The 23,045-nt window shown below is 46.8% G+C and overlaps 2 protein-coding genes across 2 annotated transcripts in view; both read right to left on the reverse strand.

Annotated features, from left to right (window-relative positions):
* LOC308578060 (putative helicase senataxin) overlaps positions 1-23,045 on the reverse strand; it is a gene marked incomplete at both ends in the record, with an annotated part of 90,178 nt that overhangs the window by 27,042 nt on the left and 40,091 nt on the right. The gene's annotated exons all lie outside the window — the stretch shown is intronic.
* The window catches only part of LOC308578061 (putative helicase senataxin), a gene marked incomplete at its 3' end in the record, with an annotated part of 86,377 nt that overhangs the window by 3,723 nt on the left and 59,609 nt on the right, over positions 1-23,045 (reverse strand). The gene's annotated exons all lie outside the window — the stretch shown is intronic.

Consider the following 23,045-nt stretch of genomic DNA (forward strand, 5'->3'; position numbering starts at 1 on the left):
CTCGTTCAAGCAGCCTGTCCACATCCTCGGAGGTAACAGATCAGAATTGATCCCACGCAATTTGACTAGACAGGACTCTAGCACTCTCCCGCCCCGGCCCTGCTCCCACGGTGGCGTCTACCTCTTCCCGAATCTGAGCGACTTTATCTGCAAAAAACTTTGCAAAATCATTGCAGAAGATCATGTACTGGGCCCCGATGTAGCAGGTGGTTCCGCTAAATTGTGAACCACCTGAAAGAGTCTCCTGCTGCTGTTTTCTGCAGATGCAATAGAGGCGGTGAAGAAAGTCTTCTTCGCCGTCGTTACCGCCACTTGCTAGGCTCGACACTGAGCTCTAACCTGTGTCCGGTCAGATTCGGAATGAGTTATCCGCCACCGGCGCTCTAGCCGTCTCAGCGATAGTTTCATTGCCCTCAGATCCGTGGAAAACCATGGGGCTGTCCGGGCTCCATGCAATCAGAGAGGGCGCTTCAGAGCCAGTCAATAGCCCTGGTTAACTCCACATTCCAGCGGGCCACCAGGGAATCAGCTGAAAGGCCATCAACATGGGATAAAGCATCCCCTACCACTCTCTGGAAACCATTTGGATCCATTAAGTGGCGGGGGCGGACCATCTGAATCGGTCCCACCTCCCTGCAGAGGGGAAGGGTCACGGAGAAGTCAAGTTGCACCAGGAAGTGGTCTGACCATGGCACTTCTTTCGTTTCACTTTTACTTAGTGTCAGATCACCAACATCCATAGAGGTAAACACCAGGTCCAAGGCATGTCCACGGCTATGGGTTGGGCCAGACTTATTCAGGGACAGCCCCATGGAGGCCATGCTTTCCACAAAGTCCCGAGCGACCCCTTGTAAGGTCGTGTCGGCATGGATGTTAAAATCCCCTAGGACGACCAAGCTAGGTGTCTCCAGGAGAACATCCGCCACGACCTGAAGCAGCTCGGGCAGGGAATCCTTGGCGCAGCGGGGAGGTCGGTACACCAAAAGGAATCCTGTACTGCCCCTATTGCCCAACTTCCAGAGCATGCACTCAGAGAACTGGGTCTTCCCAATAGGACGCCTGGAGCAAACTAATGACTTCCTAAAAATCCCTGCAACCCCCCCTCCCCGCCCACAAGGCCTGGGTTGCCGTGCGTAAGAGAAACCTGGTGGACAAGCAGCGGCAAGAACAGGCCCATCTGCTTCATCCAACCAAGTCTCTGTTACACATGCCCGGTCAAATCCTCCATCCATGATCAAGTCATGGATGGCAGTGGTCTTATGAATCATTGACCTGGCATTGCACAGCAGCACCTTCAGGTCATGTGGGTATCCCTTGCTGATTCTAGTATCCATCCGGTCAGGACCAGACCCGGAGGCAGGGGTAGTCCTCAGACGACTAAGCCTGCCTCCTCTGTAATGACATGGTCTGGTCTTAGCATAACTCCTCCTCCTACCCGTGATCACTGAGATTGGTTGTCCCAGCACATCCCCCTCTGTGGAACATGCCCCAGCCATTTTGTTGGCTGGGACCCTGATCCCAGCCATTTTGTTTTGTTTTTTTTAAATAAAATTTTTATTGGTTTTTCACAATTTATATAAACACAAACAATACACGAAACAAACAAACACATAAACAAACATGTATAATTTCAAATCCTTTTTTTCTTAAACCTTACTTCACCGACTTCCCCATACCTCCCCTTTCTGCATCCCAATTTCCAAATTTGTTTCAGCAAATCCTCCCCCTTGAGTTTATCTAATTTTCCCTTGTTCTTTTCTTTTACTTAATCTTTTGCAGCTGTAATCCCCTTTTTTCTATAACCTCAACATTTTAGCACTCATTAATTTTACAGTATTTCTCAAGATAAGTTTTAAATTTCTTCCAATCTTCTTCCGCTGTCTCTTTCCCTTGGTCTCGGGGTCCCAGCCATTTGTTGGCAGGTAACTGGTGTTTACCTGCTTAAGGAGATTATCAGAAGAGATCATAAAGAAAAAAAAGAAAAATATACAAACAAGATGAGATGTGAGAACAGCAAGATAGGACTGGATAGAATTATGAACATTATTTGGACAGATTTGTGGATATTAACGCAGCAGCAAGAAGATGATTGGAATCCCCTTCGGAACTTGAAATATGTTTTGTTTTTTTTAATAATATTTTTATTTGCTTTTTTTCCAAGGTCAGAATACATCGTCAATAACACAACAGAAGCGATTTTACAGAAAGAAAGAAAAAATTAAATACAAGAAAATTCACTTTTCCAAATCTTTTTTCATAGTCAACTGGACTTCCCCACATCTTCCATCCCCTGTTTTCTTTACAATAAAAAAAATAAACAGCAAATTGATACCTTGTTTCATGTGTTTTTGTACTTTCATCTAATTATATACTCTAAAATTTAAACTTTTCACAGTCATAACTTAATTTCCATCATTTTCAGATCTCAATACTGAAGCATGTTTTTCCCAAAACTTAGCAAATTCTCAACATTCATATAACTTATAATGTTTTTGTAGATAGTCCTTAAATTTTTTCCAATCCTCTTCCACTGCTTCTTCTCCCAGGTCTCGGATTCTGCCAGTCATTTCGGCTAGTTCCATGTAGTCCATCAGTTGCGTATGCCACTCTTCCAGCGTGGGTAGCTCCTGTGCCTTCCAATATTTGGCTATAAGGATTCTTGCTGCTGTAGTTGCATATAAAAAGAAAGTTCTATCCTTCTTTGACACTCTCTGGCCTACAATGCCCAGGAGGAAGGCCTCTGGTTTCTTATGGAAGGTATACTTAAATACCTTTTTCAACTCGTTATAAATCATTTCCCAAAAGGCCTTCACCCTCGGGCATGTCCACCAGAGGTGGAAGAATGTTCCTTCAGCCTCCTTACATTTCCAACATTTATTATCTGACAGATGGTATATCTTTGCAAGTTTGACTGGGGTCATGTACCACCTGTACATCATTTTCATAATGTTTTCTTTTAAGGCACTACATGCCGTAAATTTCATACCGGTGGTCCATAACCTTTCCCAGTCTTCAAACATAATGTTGTACCCAATGTCTTGTGCCCATTTTATCATGGCTGATTTAACTGTCTCATCTTGAGTGTTCCATTTAAGCAGCAAGTTATACATTCTTGAAAGCACTTTCGTCTTAGGTTCAAGTAGTTCTGACTCTAATTTTGATTTTTCCACCTGGAAACCAATTTTTTTATCCTTTTTAAAAATCTCTAAAATTTGGGCATAGTGAAACCAGTCTCGCACCTTTCCTTTCAATTTTTCAAAACTCTGCAACCTCCAAGTATCACCAACTCTTTCTATTATCTCACAGTATTTTACCCAGCCACTCTCCATGTTAATTAGTTTTCTGGTCTTAGCCTCCATCGGTGATAACCACCTCGGGGTCTTATTTTCAAGTAAGTCCTTATATTTAGTCCAGACAATGAATAAAGCTTTCCTGACAATATGGTTTTTGAACAATTTGTGAAACTTTACCTTGTCGTACCACAAATATGCATGCCACCCAAAAGCATTGTTAAACCCTTCCAGATCTAGGACATCAGTGTTTTCTAACAAAAACCAATCCTTCATCCAGCAGAAGGATGCAGCTTCATAATACAACCTTAAGTCCGGCAGGGCAAATCCCCCTCTTTCCTTTGCGTCTGTTAGTATTTTAAATTTTATTCGGGGCTTTTTGCCCTGCCAGACAAACTTCATAATATCCCTCTGCCACTTTCCAAAACACTCCACTCTGTCCACGATCTGAAGGGTTTGGAACAGAAACAACATTCTTGGCAATACATTCATCTTAACTGCTGCAATTCTTCCCAACAAGGAAAGTTTCAATCTTGACCAAGTTTCTAAGTCCTTTTTAATTTCAGACCAACATTTTTCATAATTATCTTTGAACAAATTCAAATTTTTCCCAGTCAAATTAACCCCCAGGTATTTCACTTTTGTAACCACATTTAATTCTGTTTCCTTCTGAAACCCATCTATTTCTGAAGGTGTCAAGTTTTTTGCCAAGACCTTAGTTTTTTGTTTATTCAACTTGAATCCCGCCACCCGACCAAAGCTCTTTTTGTACTAGGTTCTGGCTCCTGTAATGTCAAAACCAAATCATCTGCAAATATGGGTGCCCCCAACAACAAAAATAAAATTCGGCTTTGTAATTCGGAATTTATGTGATGTGATGTGATTTGATTTGATTGGATGTGTGACACCTGGCTTGAGAGCAGTACATGTGAAAAGGATCTAGGAGTCTTGGTTGACCACAAACTTGACATGAGCCAACAGTGTGACGCGGCAGCTAAAAAAGCTAAAAAAGCCAATGCAATTCTGGGCTGCATCAATAGGAGTATAGCATCTAGATCAAGGGAAGTAATAGTGCCACTGTATTCTGCTCTGGTCAGACCTCACCTGGAGTACTGTATCCAGTTCTGGGCACCACAATTCAAGAAGGACACCGACAAACTGGAACGTGTCCAGAGGAGGGCAACCAAAATGGTCAAAGGCCTGGAAACGATGCCTTATGAGGAACGGCTAAGGGAGCTGGGCATGTTTATCCTGGAGAAGAGGAGGTTAAGGGGTGATATGATAGCCATGTTCAAATATATAAAAGGATGTCACATAAAGGAGGGAGAAAGGTTGTTTTCTGCTGCTCCAGAGAAGCGGACACGGAGCAATGGAGCCAAACTACAAGAAAGAAGATTCCACCTAAACATTAGGAAGAACTTCCTGACAGTAAGAGCTGTTCGACAGTGGAATTTGCTGCCAAGGAGTGTGGTGGAGTCTCCTTCTTTGGAGGTCTTTAAGCAGAGGCTTGACAACCATATGTCAGGAGTGCTCTGATGGTGTTTCCTGCTTGGCAGGGGGTTGGACTCGATGGCCCTTGTGGTCTCTTCCAACTCTATGATTCTATGATTCTATGATTCTATGATTTTACAAGAATATCATGGGGCACCTTGTCAAATGCCTTGCTGAAATCAAGGTAGGCTACATCCACTGCGTTCCCTTCATCTACCAGGCTTGTAATTCTGTCAAAAAAGGAGATCAGGTTAGTTTGACATGACTTATTTTTCAGAAATCCATGCTGACTATTGGTGATCACAGCATTCCTTTCTAGGTGCTCACAGGCTGTTTGCTTAATGATCTGCTCCAGAATCTTCCCAGGTATTGATGTCAGACTGACTGGGCAGTAATTATTTGGGTCCTCTCTTTTCCCCTTTTTGAAAATAGGGACAACATTTGCCCTCCTCCAGTCTGCCGGGACTTCGCCTGTTCTCCAGGAATTCTCAAAGATGACTGCCAGTGGTTCTGAGATCACATCTGCCAGTTCTTTTATTACTCTTGGATGCAGTTCATCTGGCCCTGGAAACTTGAATACATCTAAACTAGCCAAGTATTCTTGTACTATCTCCTTAGTTAACAAACTCCCAGCCATCATGAACTCCCTTTCCTTTTAGTATTCCTGTCCATGGGATCTCACCCAGCACTTCCCTAAGTTTTATGAAGTCGGCTTTCTTAATGTCAAGAAATTGAGTCCTAGTATGCTTGGCTGCTCCTTTCCGCTGTATAGTAAACTTCAGAAGAGCATGATCACTCACGCCTAATGATCCTTCCACTTCTACCCCACTAACCAGGTCATCAACATTGGTTAGGACCAGATCTAAAATGGCTTTTCCTCTTGTTGCTTCTCCCACTTTCTGGACAATGCAGTTGTCTGCAAGGCCAGTGAGGAATCTGTTTGACCTTATGCTCTTGGCTGAGTTTGACATCCAACAAATATCTGGGTAATTGAAGTCCCCCATTACTACTATCTCCCTTCCTTTTGCATGTTTGTTAAGAGGGAGATAGTAAAAGCACAACGTCAGGCAATACCAATGAGACGGAAACATGGAAGTTGCCTAAAGAAGCCAGGGTGACTATCTAAAGAACTTTTAACTGAGTTAAGATTAAAAAAGGATGTGTACAAAAAATGGAAAGGGGGGGAAACCACCAAAGAGGAATTCAAACAAATAGCCAGCACGTCTAGACACAAAGTCAGAAAAGCTAAAGCACAGAATGAACTCAGGCTTGCTAGAGAGGTTAAAAGCAACAAAAAAGGCTTTTATGGATATGTTCGTAGCAAAAGGAAGAACAAAGAAACAGTGGGGTCACTCAGAGGAGAAGATGGTGAAATGCAAACAGGGGACACAGAAAGGGCTGAACTCCTCAATGCCTTCTTTGCCTCAGTCTTCTCCGATAAAGAAAACAATGCCTGACCTGAAGAATTTGGAGCAAATGATTCAGCAGAGGAAACACAGCCCAGAATAACTAAGGAGATAGTACAAGAATACTTGGCTAGTTTAGATGTATTCAAGTCTCCAGGGCCAGATGAACTGCATCCAAGAGTATTAAAAGAAATGGCAGATGTGATGTCAGAACCACTGGCAGTCATCTTTGAGAATTCCTGGAGTGCTCTGATGGCGGTTTCCCTGCTTGGCAGGGGGTTGGACTCGATGGCCCTTGTGGTCTCTTCCAACTCTATGATTCTATGACTATATTCTATGATTAGTCAGTTTAAAGCCCTCCTGATGAGGTTTCTGAGATTTTTGGCAAAAACATTTCTCCCAACCGTTGTGAGGTGCAGCCCATCACCTGCCAGAAGTCCATCTTCAAGAAACTGCAGTCCGTGATCTAAGAATCCAAACCGTTCCTGTTTACACCATTTGCGAAGCCAGCTGTTCACTTCCACTATTTTTCCCTCTCTCCCTAGGCCACGTCATTCAACTGGGAGGACAGATGAGATGACAATTTGTGCATTTAGTTGCTTCAATTTCCTGCCGAGAGCCTCGTAGTCTCTTTTGATCTTCTGGAGGCTATTGCTTGCAGTGTCATTGGTTCCCACGTGAACCAAGAGGAAGGGGTATTTGTCAGTGGGTTTTATGATTCCTTGCAGTCGTTCAGTTACATCTTGGATCTTAGCCCCGGGGAGACAGCACACTTCCCGAGACATCTTGTCAGGCCCACAGATCACTGCTTCTGTTCCCCTCAGTAGGGAATCCCCTATCACCACTACACGCCTCCTCTTAGGTTTGGTGGGGGTTCTTCCGTGAGCTGTCCATTCCAAGGTCGCCTGCACATTCCCTGAGGACTGACTTTGCTGCTCGTCTTCATATACCTGATCGACTGTAATGAGGGAGAGATCCTCAAATGGAGTCTGCTCTTCGTCTTCCATGCTAGGGGAGAGGACCTCAAAGCAATTGTGTATTTCTAAACAATCAGAGCGAACCCTGGGCCTCCTACTTCTTTGAGTCACGTTTCTCCATATATCTGGCTCCTGTGTTGGTGAACTAGCCTCCTTCTCAGGGGAGTCCCCTGTGTCCTCCTTGGTGGAGACGGTGTGCTCTGTTGCTTCCAAGAAGATCTCCAGCTCTCTAATTCTTTGGAGCATAGCTACACGTTCCTCCAGTTGCTGGACTTTGTCTTTTAAGAGGGCAATCAACATGCAATTGCTGCAGGTAAAGCTGCCTGCAACCTTTGGCAAGATGGCAAACATTGCGCAGGAACCGCAGGCGACTGCAGCTGTTCCCTCCCCCTCCATCTTGAGAACGTGTCGTTGGGGGTGGCTACAGCGGTCCTCCATCATAAAAAGCGTGAAGACAGGACAATTAACCCCCCCCAAAAAAAACCTAGGTCTCCCCCAACAAACGTTTGAGACTAGCTCCCCTAAATCTAAAAGATGGATCGAACTGCGCGCGCCGCTAGGCACGCGCCGCTGCCCTGCTAGCTCTGATAAGCTCCTCCCACAGCTAATCCCCTGCCTCAACAGAAACCCTGCCCCCTCTGACCTTTGCACAGGGAGAGCAGCTAATCAGCCACAAACACACACACAAGAAAACCCTTTTTGTTCCTTCTTCAACTGCTGCCCTGCTAGCTCTCCTTAAATATTGTGTACACGGACTGGCATCAGCAAGGATGCCTCCAGCAGGGCAACACCAAAGGGTGTGGGCCAATGAGGGTGTGGGCCAACCCCCTTTTGCAAAAATAATGGTGTTAATGGGGATGGGATTTTAACTTGGGTAGGTGTGGCTTATTTAAGGGGTAGGGTTGTTTTTAGTTTTTCTTAAATGTTATGTGTTACATGTTAATTTGTATTTTGTTTTTGTATTTTTTGGTTTTATAAGACTATTTTACAGCCTTTTAAATGTGTTTGTGGGAGGGGGCGTATTGTTTTGTTTTTACTTTAACTATTTACCTTGCATTTTCATCCTGTGAACAGCCCTGAGATATTGTGAGGAAGGACGGTATATAAATCTAATAAATCATCATCATCATCATCATCAGAAGGTCTCCAGGGTTTTAAGCGGGAAGCCTTTCCTATCTGAATATGCCAGGGATTGAACACGGGACCCTTTCTGCATGCAGATCAGATGCTCTACCACTTTAGCTATGTCCCTTCCCATTAATTAACAACAATAACCCAGCACCCCACATTTTACGTAACATAATATATGTGGTTCTTGTTATTTGCCGTTGAAATAAGACAGCCTGGATCACTTCCTGGTGCAAATAGACTTCTCCATGACCCTTCCCCACTGCAGGAAGGTGGGGCCTACTTGGATGGTCTGCCCCACCACGTAATGGATCCAAATGGTTTCCAAAGGGTGGCAGGGAATGTCTTATCCCATGTTGGTGGCCTTTCAGCTGATTCCCTGGTGGCCCGCTGGAATGCAGAGTTAACCAGGGCTATCGACTGTCTGGCTCCAAAGCGCCCTCTCAGATTGCATGGAACCCAGACAGCCCCGTGGGTTTCCACGGATCTGAGGGCAATGAAACAATCGTTGAGACAGCTAGAGAGCCAGTGGCAGAAATCCCACTCCGAATCAGACAGAACATGGGTTAGAGCTCAGCATTGAGCCTTTCTTAGCCGCCTCTATTGCATCTGCCTAAAACAGCAGCAGAAGACTCAGGTGGTTTGCAATCTAATGGAACAACCTTCACCATTCGGGCCTGGTGAGAAGAAGAAGAAGAAGAAGAGTTTGGATTTGATATCCCGCCTTTCACTCCCCTTCAGGAGTCTCAAAGCAGCTAACATTCTCCTTTCCCTTCCTCCCCCACAACAAACACTCTGTGAGGTGAGTGGGGCTGAGAGACTTCACAGAAGTGTGACTGGCCCAAGGTCACCCAGCAGCTGCATGTGGAGGAGCGGAGACGCGAACCCGGTTTCCCAGATTACGTGACTACCGCTCTTAACCACTACACCACACTGGCTCTCTCACTGGTGAGGACCCCAAGATCTCCTGCAATGGTTTTTTGCAAAGTTTTTTTGCAGATAAAGTTGCTCAGGTTCGGAAAGAGGTAGACTCCACCGTGGGAACAGGGCTGGGGCGGGAGAGTGCTAGAGTCCTGTCTAGTCAAGTTGCATGGGATCGATTCCAATCTGTTACCTCCGAGGATGTGGACAGGCTGCTTGGGACGAGTGAAACCGACCACCTGTCTCCTTGATCTTTGCCCATCCTGGCTAATAAAAGAGCTGGAAGGGCTGGGCGATGGGCTCTGAGGGGTGGTGAATGCTTCCCTCTGTAAGCGAGTCATCCCAGACCCACTGAAATAAGTGGTTATTAAACCGCTTCTTAAAAAAACATCTTTGGACTCAGCCCATATGGCCAACTATCGCCCAGTATCAAATCTTCCATTCTTGGGCAAGGAAACTGAGTGGGTGGTTGCTGAACAATGTATGGAGGATGTGGACAATTTGGATCCCTTCTAGTCAGGATTCAGGCCTCATCAGGGGACTGAAATTACATTGGTTGTGCTTGTCAATTACCTCCGCCAGGCTAGGGACTAAGGTGAAAGCTTTTTCCTAGTTCTGCTGGATCTTTCAGCAGCCTTTGAGATCATTGACCATGACATCCTTCTGGACAGTCTAGAGGGGGTTGGGAGCTGAGGGCACTGTTATACAGTGGTTCCGCTCCTTCCTCCTGGGCCGTGTCCAGAAAGTGGTGTTGGGGGATGAGTGTTCAGACCCCTGGGTGCTCACTTGTGGGGTGCCTCAGGGCTCTGTCCCCCACAAGTTGTAGTATAAGTTACAATGTCAGCTGAATTTGGGAAAACCACTTGAAGAATCTGTAGTGTTGAGCTATTTCAATTGCTTTTGTTTTATTTGCTCATTGCAAACAGTTTAAAGTCTGTAAATTTCCGGAGGCGGCGCGAAACAGGCAATGGCGGTCCTCTTCAGTCTCTGAAGAGGGGCTCCGCAGGAAAGGATCGTTCGCTACTGCACAGCGACGATCCACTAAGAAAAACCACGAGCAGAGTGAGCTCGTGGCCGTGGGACTCGGCGGGCACCTGGAGCGACCCCCAAAACGAAGAAGGGACCCCGTAAGGGGCTCCGGAAGCGCGGTGGGGAAGCGGTGCTGAGAGTACATCGCTCTTTCTGCGGGAGCGAAGCCGCGCGGCTGCTGCTGATGAGCGCCGACCTTTCTTCCTTAAGCATTGGACTCCAAATCACCTACTCGTGAGTAAGAAGTGTTTTATTTCGGAACTGCAAATTGGAAATTTGGCTGAAAGCGGGAGACGAGAAAAAGGAAGTCCGTCTCCCGGTAGTGCTTAGAGATCAAAGGCAAAGGAACCGACAAGCTGGAAGCAATAGAAAGGGATTATAAAACGGGAAATATCATGCGTTTGGCGGAGCTAACAACTGAAAGGAAAGGCAAGCTTTCTTTTTTCTTTATGTTACTGTGCTGATTTAACTTGGGGACCTTCTCCTTTTGTGGATTCTAAAAACTTTAAAACCCAGTCCCGGACTGGCAGGGGGAAAAGGGTTGTTTTGCGGATACATTTATAAAGTTGAAACGGATACATAGAGGCATCATTGGAAGATAAAATTAAGCAACTGTATCTTGCACCTTCAGATGGGACTATCGTGGTAATATTGAAAGGGCTCTGCAAGTGGAAAAAAGTTTTAAGGATTATTGTTAACTTATTCAGCTGCAGGAACTTTAATGGCGACCAAAACTTTATTCCTTCCTTCCTGAACTGTAACAATACTCCCTCTAGTGGAGTTTGGGATTTACAAACTCCTGGGAACTAACTTTGTTTTGACTCTCTGCGGTTTGGCTATTTACTTTGAGGCCTGTCTTTCCCATGGAACATTTGACAGTCTGACCTTGAATCCAAAGACAGGTGTGGAATGAGTGGCCCTCCGAAAACAAGATCTGCAAAATCGAAAGCAGGGAAAGGCCAACTTCTACAAACAACTTTGACCTCTCAGTCTCGCAGATCTTCAGTCCCTGCTGTTCTACAGGGAGTCGCACCCTCAACAACAGCTCTATTAAAGGAATCTGAACAGCCAACAACTGAGGATATGGCAGCAGGGGGATCTGGTACCCTTCTAGATGAAATGTTACAACAATTTGCAATTTTAAATAAGAAGGTTGATGACCAAACAGCAAAAATTGACTTAGCCACATCCTCAATCACCAAACTATTTGAACAAGTGGCTAAGCATTCACAAGAAATTGGGAATTTAAAGGACGCCACATCTGAGAATCGGAAACTGGCTGAGGCTGCAAACGAAAAAGCTGATCAAGCAATTCAGAAAGTGGACGAATTGAAAGGAGAGGTAAGGCCACTACATAAACATATCAGTGACCAGCAGGCCTATCTGTCTATGGTGGAACTGAAAAACAGGGAAAATAATTTAAGATTACGCTCCATCCCAGAGATTGAGAAAGAGGATCTGACCGGCTTTTTGACAACAGAATTCTCTAAATTCTGGGGCATAAAGGAAGATACAGACTTTAAAATAACAACTGCATATAGATTGGGAAGAGTTGCCAGGAAAGACAGGCCCAGAGATTGTTTGATCATCCTAAGGACCAAGCAGGAGAGAGACAAATTACTTGACCTACACTTTAATAAAGCACTTGAGATCCAGGACAGAAGAGCGGAAATTTACAAGGACATCCCTAAACAATTACTGGATCTCAGATCTAACTACACTGATCTAGCTGGACTTCTGAGAAGTAACGGGATACCTTACAGGTGGGAGTTTCCACAAGGCCTATCATTCAACTACAAAGGAAAGAAGGTTAAAATTAAAACGAAAGAGGACAGCCAGAAGTTCCTACACGACCACGGAGAGGACCTGCAGAAGGGAGCAGCAGTTCCTTGGCCTCCACCAGAATCTGGAAAAGAACCAGCACCCTCGGATTTGGACAAAAAAGAAGACGCCCCATAAAGAGCAACAACAGATTGATACAGGATGTCTCTGCAGCTGTACAGCTGGAATATTAATGGCGCAAATTCCCCGGAAAAACGTAAAAGGATTTTTCATATTTTGAAGAAAGAACATTTGGATATAATCTGTCTGCAAGAAACTCATGTGACTAGGCTCCATAGGAAAGTGTTAATAAACAAAAGATTAGGCCAAGAATTTATTTCATCAGACAGAGTTAAAAAGAGCGGCGTGGTGATCTACGCAAAGGAGAATCTACTACCAAAATTTTTGTTTAAAGACGAACAAGGAAGAATCCTGGCAATTGAAATACAAACCCAAGGAGAAAAAGTTTTGATATTAGGAATCTACGCACCAAATGAGGGGAAATCAGAATTTTACAAGAAGCTACATGAGACATTACTGGACTATCTGGATTACTCTAACATCATTATGATGGGAGACATGAATGGGGTGGTCTCCACTTATATGGATAAGTCACAGAACCAGAACCTAACCAAGGACGGAAGACTACCAAAAACTTTTTTTGAACTAACTGACAATATGGACTTGATTGATCTATGGAGGACGAGAAACCCCTTAGGTAAAGAAGGAACTTTCTTTTCTGAGGCTCACCTGTCATGGACAAGAATCGACCAAATTTGGACAACTAGAGGGCTGGCACCTAAGACTATAAGAGTGGAAATCTGCCCAAAGACCTGCTCCGACCACAACGCTCTGAAAATGGAAATGAGATTTACTACTGCCGATTCCTTCAGATGGAAAATGAATGACAACCTGTTAAGAGATCAAGAGATTGTAAAGAAGGCCCAAAAAGCTTTAAAGGACTACTTTGAAATTAACTTGAACACCTCGGTGGAAAAAAGAACAATCTGGGACGCAAGTAAAGCTGTTATGAGAGGGTTTCTGATACAACAGAATACGATTAAGAAAAAACTTTGGAATGGGAAAAAGGACAAGATACTAGAGAAGATAAGAGATGGAGAGAAAAAATTAAGATTGAATCCAAAATCAAAAGAGACTTTAAGAGAAATTAAATTCCACCAGTCACAATATACGAAATTGATCAACCAAGAAGTGGAATGGAAAATTAAACAAATGAAACAAAGATCTTTTGAATCTGCGAACAAATGTGGGAAACTGCTAGCTTGGCAGTTGAAAAAGAGACAAAAATTAAATTACGTTACTAACCTAGAAGTTGAAGGGGGAAAAAATACAGAAACCGGGAGAAATTAGAAAGTGCTTCCAGAAATACTTTAAAAAACTGTACACCCAAGGGTCTGAGGAAGTGATTGAGATAGAACAATTTTTGAAAGACAATGGCCTAACAGAACTATCTCAAGAGAAGAGATCAATCTTGAACTGTAAAATAACACAACAGGAAATTGAGGATGCCATTCAGAACATGCAGCTAGGCAAATCTCCAGGCCCTGATGGACTTACCTCCAAGTATTACAGGACGTTAAAAGACTACTTGATACAACCATTAATGGAGGTTTGTAACCAGATTATGGGGGGAGGGAGGGCACCAGAAACGTGGAAAGAAGCATTCATCACACTGATACCCAAAGTGGAAACTGAAAAGACTCAACTTAAGAACTACCGTCCCATCTCACTCCTAAACGTGGATTACAAAATATTTGCAGACATTTTGGCAAATAGATTTAAAAAAGTACTAAATGAAGTAATTCATAAGGACCAAGCAGGCTTTCTCCCAGGCAGGCATTTGTTTGACAATACCAGGAACATTATTGACATTTTGGAACTGTTGCAAACAAATATTAACACCAAAGCAGTGCTAATATTTATTGATGCTGAGAAGGCCTTTGATAATATTTCTTGGAAGTTTATGAAGAAAAACTTGGAAGGGATGGGAGTGGGACGGGGGTTTGAGAATGGAATAGAAGCAATTTATTCAGAACAAAAGGCTAAGTTGATAGTGAACAATGTGGTGACAGAAGAGTTTTATATTGAAAAAGGAACACGACAGGGGTGCCCCCTATCCCCTCTATTATTTATCTCGGTCCTGGAGGTGTTGCTGAACATGATAAGGAAGGATCGGCAGGTACAAGGAATACGGGTCGGAGCGAAACAATATAAACTGAAAGCATTCGCAGATGACTTGGTTTTAACATTACAGGAGCCAGAATCTAGTACAAAAAGAGTCTTAGAATTGATTCAGAAATTTGGTCGGGTGGCGGGTTTTAAGCTGAATAAACAAAAAACTAAGGTATTAGGGAAAAATTTGACAGCTACTGAAACAGAGGGGTTTCAGAAGGAAACAGAACTAAACATTGTCAAAAAAGTGAAATACCTGGGGGTCAATCTGTCTTCTAAGAACTTGAACTTATTTAAAGATAACTATGAGAAATGTTGGTCAGAAGTTAAAAAAGATCTAGAAATTTGGTCAAGACTGAAACTATCCTTGTTAGGCCGAATTGCAGCTATAAAAATGAACGTTTTGCCAAAAATGTTGTTTTTGTTTCAAGCCTTGCAGATTGTGGACAGAGTGGAATGTTTTGGAAAGTGGCAGAAGGATATCTCGAAATTTGTTTGGCAGGGCAAAAAGCCCCGAATAAAGTTTAAAATATTAACTGACGCAAAGGAGAGAGGGGGGTTTGCCCTGCCAGACCTAAGGTTATACTATGAAGCTGCTGCCTTCTGCTGGATGAAAGATTGGATTCTGTTAGAAAACACTGATGTCCTAGATCTGGAAGGCTTTAATAATTCGCTAGGTTGGCATGCGTATTTGTGGTATGACAAGGCAAAAACATATGGAATGTTTAAAAACCATATTGTCAGAAAAGCAATATTTATGGTCTGGAAAAAATACAAAGACTTATTGGAAAGCAAAACTCCGAGGTGGGTATCACCAATAGAGGCCAAGGCTCGGAAAAAACCTAATATGGAGGCCGGCTGGCCGAAATATTGGGAAATAATAGAAAACATTGGAGATAATTGGAGGTTGCAGAGCTTTGAAAAACTAAAGGGTAAGGTGCAAGATTGGTTTCATTATGCCCAAATTAATGAGGTCTTTAAGCTAGACAAAAAAACAGGATTCCAGGTGGAAAAATCGAAACTTGAGACAGAGTTGTTAGAACCAAAGACCAAGTTAATATCGAGAATGTATAACTTGCTGCTTAAATGGAACACTCAGGATGAGACAGTCAAATCAGCCATGATAAAATGGGCTCAGGACATTGGTTATAATATCATGTTTGAGGACTGGGAAAGGTTATGGACCACCGGTATGAAGTTTACCGCATGTAATGCCTTGAAAGAAAACATTATGAAAATGGTATACAGGTGGTACATGACCCCAGTCAAGCTTGCTAAGATATACCATTTGTCCGATAATAAATGTTGGAAATGTAAGGAGGCTGAGGGGACATTCTTTCACCTTTGGTGGACTTGTCCAAGAGTGAAGGCCTTCTGGGAAATGATTTATAACGAGTTAAAAAAGGTGTTTAAGTACACCTTCCCTAAGAAACCGGAGGCCTTCCTTCTGGGCATTGTCGGCCAGAAGGTGTTAAAGAAGGATAGAACCTTCTTCATGTATGCTACCACAGCAGCAAGAATCCTCATCGCTAAGCATTGGAAGACTCAAGATTTGCCCACACTGGAAGATTGGCAGACGCAATTGATGAACTACATGGAACTAGCCGAGATGACTGCCAGGATCCGAGATATGGGAGAAGAAGCAATGGAGGAGGACTGGAAAAAATTTAAGGACTATTTGCAAAAGTATTTTTGGTGGTGAGTGCCTGAGGGCCCTGCTCTTGCCACTTACCATCTGGCTTGGGGCGGGGCCTGGGGCCTCACAAGGACTGCTCTGCTGCCCAGGAAGACTCCCCTGTGGTGAGTGCCTGAGGGCCCTGCTCTTGCCACTTACCATCTGGCTTGGGGCGGGGCCTGGGGCCTCACAAGGACTGCTCTGCTGCCCAGGAAGACTCCCCTGTGGTGAGTGCCTGAGGGCCCTGCTCTTGCCACTTACCATCTGGCTTGGGGCGGGGCCTGGGGCCTCACAAGGACTGCTCTGCTGCCCAGGAAGACTCCCCTGTGGTGAGTGCCTGAGGGCCCTGCTCTTGCCACTTACCATCTGGCTTGGGGCGGGGCCTGGGGCCTCACAAGGACTGCTCTGCTGCCCAGGAAGACTCCCCTGTGGTGAGTGCCTGAGGGCCCTGCTCTTGCCACTTACCATCTGGCTTGGGGCGGGGCCTGGGGCCTCACAAGGACTGCTCTGCTGCCCAGGAAGACTCCCCTGTGGTGAGTGCCTGAGGGCCCTGCTCTTGCCACTTACCATCTGGCTTGGGGCGGGGCCTGGGGCCTCACAAGGACTGCTCTGCTGCCCAGGAAGACTCCCCTGTGGTGAGTGCCTGAGGGCCCTGCTCTTGCCACTTACCATCTGGCTTGGGGCGGGGCCTGGGGCCTCACAAGGACTGCTCTGCTGCCCAGGAAGACTCCCCTGTGGTGAGTGCCTGAGGGCCCTGCTCTTGCCACTTACCATCTGGCTTGGGGCGGGGCCTGGGGCCTCACAAGGACTGCTCTGCTGCCCAGGAAGACTCACCTGTGGTGAGTGCCTGAGGGCCCTGCTCTTGCCACTTACCATCTGGCTTGGGGCGGGGCCTGGGGCCTCACAAGGACTGCTCTGCTGCCCAGGAAGACTCCCCTGTGGTGAGTGCCTGAGGGCCCTGCTCCTTCTTGCCACTTACCATCTGGCTTGGGGCGGGGCCTGGGGCCTCACAAGGACTGCTCTGCTGCCCAGGAAGACTCTCCTGCGTGAGTGCCTGAGGGCCCTGCTCCTTCTTGCCACTTACCATCTGGCTTGGGGCGGGGCCTGGGGCCTCACAAGGACTGCTCTGCTGCCCAGGAAGACTCTCCTGCGTGAGTGCCTGAGGGCCCTGCTCCTTCTTGCCACTTACCATCTGGCTTGGGGCGGGGCCTGGGGCCTCACAAGGACTGCTCTGCTGCCCAGGAAGACTCTCCTGCGTGAGTGCCTGAGGGCCCTGCTCCTTCTTGCCACTTACCACCTGGCTTGGGGCGGGGCCTGGGGCCTCACAAGGACTGCTCTGCTGCCCAGGAAGACTCTCCTGCGTGAGTGCCTGAGGGCCCTGCTCCTTCTTGCCACTTACCATCTGGCTTGGGGCGGGGCCTGGGGCCTCACAAGGACTGCTCTGCTGCCCAGGAAGACTCTCCTGCGTGAGTGCCTGAGGGCCCTGCTCCTTCTTGCCACTTACCATCTGGCTTGGGGCGGGGCCTGGGGCCTCACAAGGACTGCTCTGCTGCCCAGGAAGACTCTCCTGCGTGAGTGCCTGAGGGCCCTGCTCCTTCTTGCCACTTACCACCTGGCTTGGGGCGGGGCCTGGGGCCTCACAAGGACTGCTCTGCTGCCCAGGAAGACTCTCCTGCGTGAGTGCCTGAGGGCCCTGCTCCTTCTTGCCACTTACCACCTGGCCTAGGGAGGGCCTGACAGGCCTCACAAGGACTGCTCCTGCCACTTACTATCTGGCCCAGGGTGGGGCCTCACAAGGATGGTTGTTGCCATTGATGCTGCTACTGCCCAGGAGGACTCGGAGGAGTGCAGAGCTCTTTTTAACATGTTTTGTTTTGTTTTTGTTTTTTAATATTTCCCTTTCCCTTTCGATTCTATATATGGGGATGGGATGGATGTTTGGGTGGGCTGGGGAATTTGTTAGATTTTGATGAATTTGTAATTTTTGCAGTTTTTGTTTGTATTGTTTTATTGTTTTCTGGGTTGTTTTTGTTTTTTGTTTTTATTGTTTTAAGGTTTGATTGTTCTAGGCTGCGAAAGAATACTATTAATTGCCATCAATGGAGGCCACTATGAGGCCTGGGATTGCTACCGTGGAGGGGCGAGGGAGGTATGGCGGTGGGGGCAGATGTTACAGGCGAAGGGGATCGAGATATGGATACGCTCGTACCCTTTCCAATCTGCGCCCCATCCCGAGGGACGAGGGTAGGGTGAGCAAGGATTACTCACCTCCGTCACTGGTGCTGTGCAATGCCAGGTCTATAGGCAATAAAACCGCCACCCTACGAGATTTCTTTATCTTGCAGGGGGTCGACCTGGCTTGTGTGACGGAGACCTGGGTGCGCGAAGGGGCAACAGTTACCTTACGAGAGATGGCGCCCCCGGGTTTCTCTGTCCTCCACCAGTCGCGGACTGTGGGCCGGGGGGGAGGGGTGGCATTATTAATCCGGGAAGATTGTCCTTTCAGGGCTCTACCATCGCCATCGATCCCCGGCATTGAATGTGTTGGCCTAGTGTGGGGCTCCGAGGAGAGCTTGGCTGTCTGGCTGGTGTACCGGCCACCTAGCGCACCAGCAGCCACCCTGTCAGGCCTGCTGGAGGCGGTGGCCGGCTGGGCCTTGGAGTTCCCTAACCTATTGGTATTGGGGGACTTCAACATCCATGCTGATGCCACTCCCTCCTCACAGGCTCTGGACCTGGTGTCTTCCATGGCGACACTAGGGCTCTCCCAGTTTGTTTCGGGCCCCACACATCAAGCAGGCCACACGCTGGATTTGATCTTTGGCGTCGGTATAGATGTGATCATGTCTCCTTCGATTAAGGTGCCATGGTCTGATCACTACGCTCTGAAAGCCAGGATTGACTTTCCACCCCCACCCTGCTTAGGTGGCGAGCCAATTTGGGCTCGCCCGCAGAGGCTGATGGACCCTGAGAGATTCCGCCAAGCCTTGCGGGACCTTGCTCCCCCTGGCGACTCATTGACTGAGCTTGTTGAGGGCTGGAATGCCCAGCTCCTGGCAGCCATCGATGAGATCGCACCTAAGCGCCCTCTGCGACCCCGCAGAAACCGGGCTCCCTGGTTTACCGAGGAGCTCCGGAAAATGAAGCGGGACCTCAGACGGCTAGAGCGAGTATGGCGGGGTGCCCGTGACGGAGCCTCAAGAACATCTTATAGGGCTTTTATGAAAACCTACGAGATGGCGGTGAAGGCTGCTAAGAAGTCATACTTCTCGGCCTCCATTGCATCCGCTAGCTCTCGCCCAGCGCAATTATTTAGTATAATCAGGTCTTTAACGTCCCTTGAGGGACAGCCAAATTTAAATAACAAATTGACACACGGCTGTGAGGCATTTGCGAGCTTTTTTGCGGAGAAGGTCTTGTCGCTCCGCCATGACCTCCCTGCCAATTTGGATACAATAAAGGAACTGGAGGCCCCTCGACTGTCCTCGGGTCCAGTATTGGACCACTTCGACCAGATATCCCCAGCCGATGTGGACAGACTCCTCCGAGCTGGAAAGCCCACCACCTGTCCTCTCGACCCATGCCCGTCTTGGCTGATTAGAGCGTGTCCAGACGAGGTGCGGGCCCTCCTGGGGGATATCATCAATTTGTCCCTTGGCACGGGGACATTCCCAGGGGAACTGAAGGAGGCAGTGGTGCGCCCGCTCTTAAAGAAAACATCATTAGATCCTTTAGATCTATCCAATTACCGCCCGGTTTCGAATCTTCCGTTCCTGGGTAAGGTGATTGAGAGAGCGGTTGCTGAACAGCTTGGTGGGTTTCTGGATGAAACATCGGCTCTGGATCCATTCCAGTCCGGCTTCCGCGCTGGTCATGGGACCGAGACGGCTCTGGTCGCCCTAACAGATGACCTTCGTAGACAGCTGGATCGAGGCGGGTCGGGGCTGCTGATTCTTCTAGATCTATCAGCAGCTTTCGACATGGTCGATCACGAACTTCTGGACCACCGCCTTGCCGACGTGGGGATCCAGGGCACAGTCCTTCAATGGCTGCGCTCGTTTCTCTCTGGTCGGGGACAGAGGGTGGCGCTTGGGGGGGAATTGTCATCGCGCCACTCCTTGGTGTGTGGAGTACCTCAGGGTGCGATACTCTCCCCGATGCTTTTCAACATCTTTATGCGCCCCCTCGCCCAGCTTGTTCGGAGTTTTGGGCTGGGTTGTCATCAGTATGCCGATGACACCCAACTCTATCTGTTGATGGATGGCCATCCTGACTCGGCCCCAGACACACTGACCAGATGTTTGGAAGCTGTGGCTGGATGGTTACGTGGGAGCCGGTTGAAGCTAAATCCTTCGAAGACAGAGGTCCTGTGGCTGGGACGGGGCGATATGGGATTGGGGGGGCAACTCCCATCTCTTGCGGGGGCGCAATTAGTGCCAGCACCGTCCGTTAAGAGTTTGGGTGTAATCTTCGACACCTCCCTTTCCATGGAGGCGCAGATTGCAGCTATAACAAAGGCGGCATTTTTCCATCTCCGCCAAGCTAAGCAGTTGGCTCCTTACCTCTCTCGCCCTGACCTAGCCACTGTGATCCACGCGACGGTCACCTCCAGACTGGATTATTGTAACTCGCTCTACGTGGGGCTGCCCTTGAGACTGACCCAGAAACTCCAGCGGGTGCAGAATGCTGCAGCGAGACTCCTTACGAGGTCTTCGCTGCGAGATCACATTCACCCGGTGCTATACCAGCTGCACTGGCTCCCGGTGGAGTACAGGATCAGGTTTAAGGTGCTGGTTTTAACCTTTAAAGCCCTATATGGCCTAGGACCCTCGTACCTACGGGACCGCCTCTCCTGGTATGCCCCACAGAGAAACCTACGGTCTTCAAATAAAAACATCTTGAAGGTCCCAGGCCTCAGAGAGGTTAGGCTGGCCTCAACTAGAGCCAGGGCTTTTTCGGCTGTGGCTCCGATCTGGTGGAACGCTCTGTCACAAGAGACCAGGGCCTTGCGGGACTTGACATCTTTCCGCAGGGCCTGCAAGACAGAGCTGTTCCACCAGGCCTTTGGCCAGGGCACAGCCTGACTCCCTCCCTCGGCAATCTTCGCAGAGCTCTGGCCCAATGGTTGCCAGTGGCTTGAATTAATTAATTTTTATAATGAATGATTTTAGAATGTTGTTTATGTTGTACTTTTGTACTGTTTTATTGTTGTTAGCCGCCCTGAGCCCGGCTTCGGCTGGGGAGGGCGGGATATAAATAAAATTTATTATTATTATTATTATTATTATTATAAGTTATATGAACTTTAAGATGCCGCATGACTTGGAAGGTTAGCCCCAGCAATGAGAGTGGATTATATATGAAATTGGATAATATTTTTGAAAGAATCAAAGTTTAAATGGTTAAAAATGACAATATGTTATGTTTTTAGAGTAAATGGAAAATAAGGGATTTAAACTTAAACTGTAATTGAAAGTACAAAGAAACACATGAAACAAGGGTATAACTTGCTGATAATTTTATTGTTAAGAACGCACTGTGCGGGAGATGTGGGGAAGTTCGATAGAAACTTGAAATAAGTTGCTGAAATGGTTTGATTTTCTTCTTTTTCTTTTTTTATCTTCTATGTTCTTTCTTTTTTCTGTTCTATCTGTAATTGGAAAAATGTAATAAAAATTATTATTAAAAAAAATAAAGTCTGTAAATTTTGATAATAAACCTGATGAGCAATGGGGATTGAATAATTTCAATTGCAACTGTATATGAAGTCATTAGAAGAGATCATCAGGGCATTTGGGCTGGGTGTTCACCAGTATGCAGACGATACCCAGCTCTACCTCTCATTTAAATCACAACCAGTGAAGGCAGTGAATGTTCTGTGTGAGTGTCTGGAGGTGGTTGGAGGATGAATGGTGGCTCATGGATTGAGGTTGATGTTAGCATTTCACTCCACTGTCGTTGCATTTGAGATTGTTTTAAATCACATGCCTGTCTGAGAAGACTATGGGAACGGAAGACAGCCTTATCTCTCTTTCATTGTATGTACTTTGGACTGTACTTTCACTTCTTCTGTTCTCTCGGAAGAGAACGGACACCATTATGCTGTAGTCTGTATATAGAGTGTAAATAAATAGTAGCTTAGATCTACAATGTCCCACGCTTGTTGCTGTGTAATGCTAGAAGTATAGCGTGCATAAATCAAGCTGATTTATGTCGCTGGAGCACCCTGGAGAAGAAGGGAGATGCCTTTTCCAGTGCTGCACACATCGGAGGACGTTTGGAGTTTCGGGGGCTTGCAGGCAGCCCCAGGGCGAATTCCAACATTGGTAGCAGAGGATGGTTCCGGGTCATCGCACTCTGGAGCAGCGACGCCGGTTTTGCGTCCGGGGGGAGCCTGCCGATCGGCACAGAAGCACGGTGTGAAGCTGCAATGAGCCATGAGAAAGAGACCTGCATTCCAGGGACTTCCAGGGTGGCGCCATCGGTAATGGCGGACTCCCTCTGATCCAGAGGGACCGGCTTCACGGAAAACGGGTCTTTCCCGCTACGGCGAAGCGGGGACCCTTTGAAAAATCACAGGTGGATGAAGCCTGTGCCCATGGGACTCGGTGGGCACCTTTCGCGCGCCCCCAACTCGTAAAGGAACCCAGTTACGGGCTCCGGAGTGAAGAGGAGCTAGTGGCGCGGTGCTGAGAGTCAATTGCTTCTTCCGTGGAGCGAAGCCGCATAGCCGTTGCCGGAGAGCGTTGCCTTTTTCCTGGGACAATTTGGCTTTTAAAACAATTACCCGTGAGTAGCTCAATTTCGAACAATTGGACTTTAAATAATGACCTGCGAGTAGAAAGGAAAATTGGACTAAGAAATTCTTCTCAATTTGGCACTGAAACGGGAAGGTCTAAACAGGAAGTCAGCCTTCCGTTTCTTGTAGATAGATTAAAGCAAAGACATGGCAAAGTAGAGATCAGAAAATCGTTTGTAAAGGATTAACTTTCATCATTTAAAATTGTTGAACCCCCTTCGGAAGCAGGAGAAGAGGGGGGATTTTTTCCGGACTGGTTAAACCTGCAGAAGAGAGTGTAAAGAAAGGCAATTTTCCACCATCTCGGACCTGGGA

Source organism: Podarcis bocagei (assembly GCF_964188305.1).
Source record: "Podarcis bocagei genome assembly, chromosome: W".
NCBI classification, from domain to species: Eukaryota; Metazoa; Chordata; class Lepidosauria; order Squamata; family Lacertidae; genus Podarcis; species Podarcis bocagei.